General features: G+C 38.6%; 1 long non-coding RNA gene across 1 annotated transcript in view; it reads right to left on the bottom strand.

Annotated features, from left to right (window-relative positions):
* Positions 1 to 7,293, bottom strand: part of LOC107080672 — a 33,475-nt gene extending 26,182 nt beyond the window's left edge. The window contains exon 1 of the long non-coding RNA XR_001480972.1: positions 7,200 to 7,293. This is a non-coding gene — a long non-coding RNA (uncharacterized LOC107080672). The remainder of the gene's footprint in view (positions 1 to 7,199) is intronic.
* Between the last annotated feature and the right edge of the window lie 10 nt (positions 7,294 to 7,303).

Raw genomic sequence — 7,303 nt, 5'->3', positions numbered from 1 at the left:
ATATTTTACAATTGATGTGCAGTTGGGTTTAGGCTCTTACTCGGTCATATCTGTTAAAATCATAACCTACACTGACATTGAAAGTGATACTGATGTATTTTAAGTCTTCACCTCAAAAGCTTTACCATCATCTACTTTTTCTGTTCGTTTTGTCATTTCTGCTCCAAAACAAACAGAAAAGCTTCAGCGTTCATGTCTGAGGTGCAGCACTTAAGCATAAAGGTGGCACAAATAAATGCAGGAATAAATTCTTCCTCAACGTTACTATGGAGAAGCATTTTCACCCTATGAATGTGAAGAATAATTGTAAAGTGTTGTAGTGCAGTTTGGTTCAAATAATCTAGTTCTGTGGAAAAATTGAGATAATGAAGAGAAAATTAACTTAAAAAATCAACCTGATATCAATCTCCTTTCTGGATCTGTTGTTGTGACACAAACGCTGCTGAAATAATTACAGTCTGACCACTGAATGACTATCAGCTGTTCTCTTTAAGATGGGCATGAGCAGACCATGACTGGGCAGGTGTGAGCAGGCCCCCTGACTGCACTGCTGTGCGCATTCCGTCCAGAAAATCCAATTGCTCAGATGACAATCATGCGAGCAGACCAAACCTCCTGTGAAACGAAAGAGCTAAAGCAAAAGCTGTGATGCAGGTAGGCAGGCCCACCACCATCATACCTCTTTAAAACCAGCATGCTAAAGGCTAAGCGTCCTCTTTCGCCTGAGCAACACAACTTTTAGGAGAAACAATTTCCATGTGGAATCTCCTGGAAGTAAGTCTACGGATAGGCCTCTTCCTCTATCCTGCCATCAGAGCCTCTGGCTGCAGTGTCTCATCGCAACCCCTACCCTCTGTACCGTTGATGAGAAAACAGAGCCAACGCCTTGGTTAAGCAGCTGTCCTGTTCTACTGAAATGGGACCATCCCTGTGAGAAGCCAGCGTTGCAGTGAGCTTTTACGGTGTGAACTGGGAGGTACACATCCTGAGGAAGCCGTCATTTCACAACATCAATTAAAGCTCATCAAATTACCTTGGTGCATCAGACTGATGGAAACGGACTAGTTGTGGACTGAACTGAGACCTGAGGCTGCCCCCCCGCCCCTCTATCTTCCACCCAAAACAGACTAACAGTAAAACCTTTTACATTCATTCCGTCTGATGCTCGAATAAGGTGCTTACCTTGGGCGAGCGTAGTTAGTTAGGTTTTTCATGCATTTCTATTGAATTCTTGATTTTTCTAAACTGAGCTCTCGTTTCATGACATGAATGATTGTTGTGTGAATGGCTGCAATTGGGTTTATTTGCTTCTTTCATTTTTATTTTGTGGTTCCTTTGTCCTTAGATTAGCATGTCAGAGCCAACTGAGAGCTTTGTAAGTCGTCTTAAGTCTCGTGCAACCACATGCTAGGGGCGGCCATTTTGTGAGTCTTAACACCCATTATCTTGAGATCTGTAGACCACCACTCCCCTTTTGCCATATGTTAGGAGCGGCCATTTTATGAGTTTCATAACACCCACCGGCCCACACTTGTAGTCCAATCCTCTCCTTTAAATGGACTCTAAAGGCCAATTTATGCTTCTGATGCATAGCCTCTGCAACTGTCAAATCTGTTTCTGTCATCTCAAAAAAATCCTGACTATGTGTTGGACAGGCGGAAGTGCGCAGACAAAAAGGAGTTGTGATTTGCCCTTGGTATGCCTCTCCTGCTGTCTGTGTGGTTGTCCTACTCAATTACGTGCCGGTGCGTGCCATTTTTAAAAACAAGGAACACCTACAATGGACAACTACAATGAAAGGTTAATTGAGGAGGTTCGGAAGTACAACTAGTGACAATCCGCTTAAGTTCTTACAAGTTCTCGAATAGGCTCCCCCTTGCACTTTGGTGGGAAACTGCTGTGCGTCCCTATAAATTCCAGACCGACAGTGCAGAAGCATACCAGCAAAACTGATTTGCGACCAGACCCAAGCCACATTTGATGTGTGCGGTTGCATAAGTATTAGCTGCCCTTAAAACTCCCTTTTCCCTCTTTCCAAATCATTAATTTAATCTACCTCATGTTTATTTCCAAGGATTGTGTATTGTTTGCATAGATGTTAGATTTCATCCTTGATTGTTAGAAATAAAAACATCATTATTTTAACCTGTACTAGTTTGTGTTTATTTTGCAGCAACTTATTTATCACTCAGGTCAGACTCTCCCTCCTCTTGGTAACATTTGAATAAACAGAGACAGTGTTCTTGGTTGATGATTAATAACTCTGTTGATAGCAATAGCCTTATTTACTATATTGATGAAGAGAACTGAATTTTAAACAGCCGGTCCAGAAGTCCACCAGGGATGTGAGAGGCCAAGACTCCTGGTGAGTATGCAGATTACAGTTATAATTATTCAACTAGTGACATTCAATTGGTTTTACCCTCAATTTTGAATTATCTATTATTTAAATACAACGTCCAGTTCTAGATAATCATATATCCATAATCTACTAGTAAAATATCACAGCAAAGTTCTATCAATAATTTTAGTTTTAAACTGAACCTTAAATCTCACCCTGATGAATCTTTGAATTTGACCTGAATAAAATTTTATCTGTTTATTAACAAGCTCTAATGTCTCTCTGTCTCTCCACTGTCCAGTTCTATTCCAGCCTTCCTTTAATTTTACCAACTGCTACCGTTTCCTGCTCAGCAGATCTAAGTTGTAATGAATGCAGAGGAAAGTGATGTTCAAGTTACATCTAAACTCCCTCAATTGTTCCTGTTGGAGTCAGTTTACAAAAGATCAGATAAGAGTCAGATTTAGGACCAAATATGAATGAGGCTCAAATGTGGCTAGAATAAAATCCGATGGGGGCCAGAAATGGGCCAAATCTGAGTCATTCCACTTTTTTTAAAAAGCCTTGACTCCAAAAAATCGGATTTAGGTCAAATTTATCTGCGGTGGGAAAACTTTTTATGTCTCTACTTCTACTCACCTGAGTCTAATATTCAGGTCATCATCAGGACTGTGGAGAATTTGGCTGCATACTGAGGAGGTAATTCAGCCATTTGACTCAGGTGTGTGGAAGCAGAGACACATCTAAAAGGTTCAGGACACCAGACCTCGAGGACTGGAAGACCCCTGCTACATTTTAATAAACTGAACAAATATTAAAATCTGCTAAGCATGCAAAAAAAAAAAAAAACGAAGAAAATAAAACTTCCCCTTATGATGTTTCTCAACATCCCCTTAATGTTGAGAAAAGTTTAAAACAGACTAAAGAGTCCTCAGGCGTTTTCATAGTTCTCTCCATCCTCATCTTCTTTATGCTCTTCAGAAAAAATAAAAACAGAAAAACAAATATTACTTCTTTTAGAAACAGATAAAATAAAAACCCTTCAGCAGCAGTTAATAGAATCGCTGAATCACTCTTTAACACCTCAGAATAAGTATCTTCTCAAAAGTAATCCAGAGCCTTAGACATGTGATGTCCTGGTGGTCTAGAGGCCTTTAAAAAATAAATAAATGTAGACATTGCCAGAATAAGAGATAAAGCCAGGCTAATGCACCAGACTCTGGGTTTATTTAAACAGGCCTCTGATTTTATTCCTGCAGCTTCATCAAGTCAGGTATAAATAATAAAGGTAAATGCAGGTCTGCAGTTTTCTTCCAGAGACCATGAGGTTGATCACAGATTCATTGATTCAGCAACAATAGCAGATTAACTGAATGCTCAAACAGCCTAAAATACACATTCTAACCGCTTCTATAAAGTAAATGCCAAAACGTAATGATTTATTGGATATAAAAGTCAAATGAACAACTTTTAACCTAAAAGTGAACAATGGAAGCAAGAATGGCAACATATGCAGATCTCACAGTTTATAGATTTTTATTAGATTTTTGCTTAATATTCAGTCTGTCTCGTAGCCTGTTAAACCAGACTAAATGTGAGATTAAATGTGGAATTTATTCTGGCCTCGATGAATGAGACATCGGAAGATTGTTGATGAGAACAACCTGTTTTTTTTTCAAACCATGTCTGTGCCTATTGGCCAACGCTCTGACCAATGAGCACAACTGACTATGACGTAGGAAGCGCGACAGAAAGCTTGTGGGGGAGTGTAAACAAACAGCTTGTCGGTAAAACGGTGAATATGTCCTTCTTAAAAATGAATGAGCGTAGAGCCTCTTCCTGCTCATGTTTCAACGAAAACACCAAGTCTAATCCTTCCAGAACTGATTCCAAAGCTGAGCCAAAACCCACGATCAGAGCCAGCCGTCCTTCAAACACGACTATGCCGAGAGAGGGCCGCTGCTGTTAGCCTCTGAGGTCCGCTAGTTGCTGCGGTCCTCTCAACTTTGGAAATAGTTTTTTTTAATTACGCATTAAATCGGTAAATGGACCATATAGTGACGCTTTAAAGTATAATATTCTCGCCTCAAATGATCTTAAAACGTACTTTTATTGAACAGCAACAGAAAAGAGAACTTTTAACTTTCAATGGAGCGCTCCATTGAAAGCTGTTGCTGCCGAAGTGCATGCTACTGTTCAATAGTTGTTGCCATCTTCCTTGTTGTGCTTTGTCCAGCGTTGTGCATCTTTGTCGTCATGCCATCAAAACCCCCCACCACTTTGCATCCAGACATTCAAAACACATTTTAGGGCCTGGGGCATTGATCAAGGCTAGACCAAACTCGCAGGCAAAAATAATATTGGCAGCCGACTTAATCTCTTATGCTGGTGTCATTGAAATCAGCCTCTGATCTTGTTGCATGTTTGTCTTTTCCTTCCTGCAGCTTTTGAGTTCAGTTGGTAAAGATCTAGAAGCACCAGAGAGGTGGAAGTGACAGCCTATAGAGCTGCTCCTGCAAAGTGTTTCTCTCACTGGGAGGCTGCTTGATAACCTGAGTCAGGCTGTTGTTATAAGCAACTTTTCGCCTTATCTCTTCTACTGTTAACAGTGACTATCGGGATGAACATTTCTTTATTGACGACATAATCATTTCTCATTTCATTGTTAATCTTTGATGTCAGAATAGAGAAAGCTAAGCTGTGTTTTTAGAGTTTCCTCTTTTTTTTCTAACAATGAGCAAAGATGGAAACAGACGAGTTTAGAAATATAAATACTGACATTAAAATCTCTAACTTCATCACCAACAGGTGTTAGAAGAGAACAAACACAATAAACCAGATTTTTTGCAAATCAAAGCATATTCTGAGATTTATACCGATTGATATAATCAATCAAAAGCGAAGTGAGGATTCAGATTCAACAGATTATAAAATTGTTTTATTTCTTTCTATCTTACCTTTAGTTCTGGTCCAAACGTTGGTGATCACAACTGTAATAGAAAGAGCTGCTAAACCCACAGAGACGATGATGATATGCCATAAACCTGAAAGAGAAACAAGAAATAATGTTCTGTAGTCAAAAGTTAAAATTATATTTTACTTTATTAGCAGTCAAATGATTTTCATTGTTTAAACTGTTTGTCAGCATAGAACTAAGCTAGAATGGATGGTAAAAGATTATTTAAGAAACTCAAAAATTGATGAGAGAGGATATAAGATCAACATTTGTGTGTGAGTGAGTTGGCGGGGGCATGCATTTTTTACAGTGTGGGGACCGTTTTCCATGAATAATGGCACATTCTGAGGACCGACTGCTCCAGTAGGGACCAATGCCTGGTCGCCATGGACACAGATGCTGTTTTAAGGTGAGTTTAAAGACTAAGGTATGAATTGAGTTTAGGATGAGGTTAGGATTAGGCATGAACGCATAATGCTTAGGTTTAGGGTCACAGTTAGGCTTTAAAAATTGGCTAGAAATGATGGTACTCAATGAAAATGTCACATATGTATAGAGAAACATGATTGTGTGTGGAGTATAAACTAGATTTATCTTTTATTGTAAAACAAAGAGAAATGACTTAAAAGTTTTAACCTGAATTGCTGCTGTTTTGTTTCAATTCTTTCTCTGACCAGGAAAAGTTCACTCAGTCACTGTTCAGCTAGCTTCCCTATAAACCTCACACTCACACAGCAGCCCTGCTTAGAGAAACTAGCAGAGGTGAGCTGCAGCAATGGCTGCTTCAGGGGGAAAGATGGTGATTTCAGAGTGGAGGTACAGACACTATTTTACTTTCCATTAGATACATCCACATAGCATGAAAAGAAGGAAAGCAGCCGTGGCATAGATGATTTAAAGGCTGTTTTAATCATGACACTATTGCAGGTGAGGTTGACAACATTCACTAATTCTAAGGTATATCCAACAAAATAACCTCGACAATGGCAATAAATTCAGCTCTAAAATGTCCCAGCCTATGGAGGAAGAAGTGACTTTTATTAACATTGATGATGTTTTTTAAAACTGCGAGTCTGATTTATCTCAGAAGAATTATAATTTAGAAAGATGTATTTCTGGTTTTATCAGTCTGCACTCTCATCCCTAACTCCCCATGTGAAAATCAAAAAGATGACTGAAATTACAACATGATAACAGGAGCTCAAGACAAACCACTCATATATCATAACTGAGTATAATTGGGCCAAACCTTGATTTGTTGTGTCAGAAGTTCTCCTGCTCCCAAACGTTTGCTTTAGGTCCTTGTTTCCTGGAGTGGCTTCATTTGTTCAGTTTCCAGGAAAAATAAGAAACAAAGTTGATAAATATTTTGTAATGAATTACAGCATCGTGTCTTTTAAGTGTAAAGATTTAACTTATTAGTAAAGTTTTATCAGATGTTTTTTTTATCTTATTTCATGTCTTTATTCCCTCATTTTAGAACCAAAAAGGCCAAAATGTGCAGATTATAATATACATCATATGATCATGATTTTGAAATATACTAAAACATTAGAACAATCACTACCTTGAAAGGTTGGTGAGATATTTTCTGTTTCTGGTTTGGTTGTCTTTGAATTTGTGTTTCCAAGTTTGTTCGTTGGTTGAACTTTTCCTCCAGATATTTCTGGAAACAACAACAAAGTGTCAGAAACTAAAACTGTTCATTTGTTAGTCTTTAAAACTCTTGCAAAGTATTAGACAGATTAAATAACTATATCAGTTGATTTTGGTCATTAATAACAATCCGATTATTAATAAATGAGAAAATAGTCCAGTTGTGCTCAAATCTTGAATCTAATCCTAGTTTCCTGTGATGTCAGTGATCTTCTTCAGTTCATCATCTTCTAACCTGTTTCTCACCTGAGGACTGAAGACTGAAGGTAAACTCTTCATCAGTAACAGTATCAGTCACTTTACACTGAGGGAACTCAGACCCTGATGATTAAGAGACAGTCGCGGAGCAG

This window comes from Cyprinodon variegatus, unplaced genomic scaffold (genome assembly GCF_000732505.1).
Source record: "Cyprinodon variegatus isolate N-32 unplaced genomic scaffold, C_variegatus-1.0 Scaffold2207, whole genome shotgun sequence".
Taxonomy (NCBI): domain Eukaryota; kingdom Metazoa; phylum Chordata; class Actinopteri; order Cyprinodontiformes; family Cyprinodontidae; genus Cyprinodon; species Cyprinodon variegatus.
The sequence above is the reverse complement of the archived record's forward strand: the minus strand, read 5'-3'. Positions and strand labels throughout refer to the sequence as shown.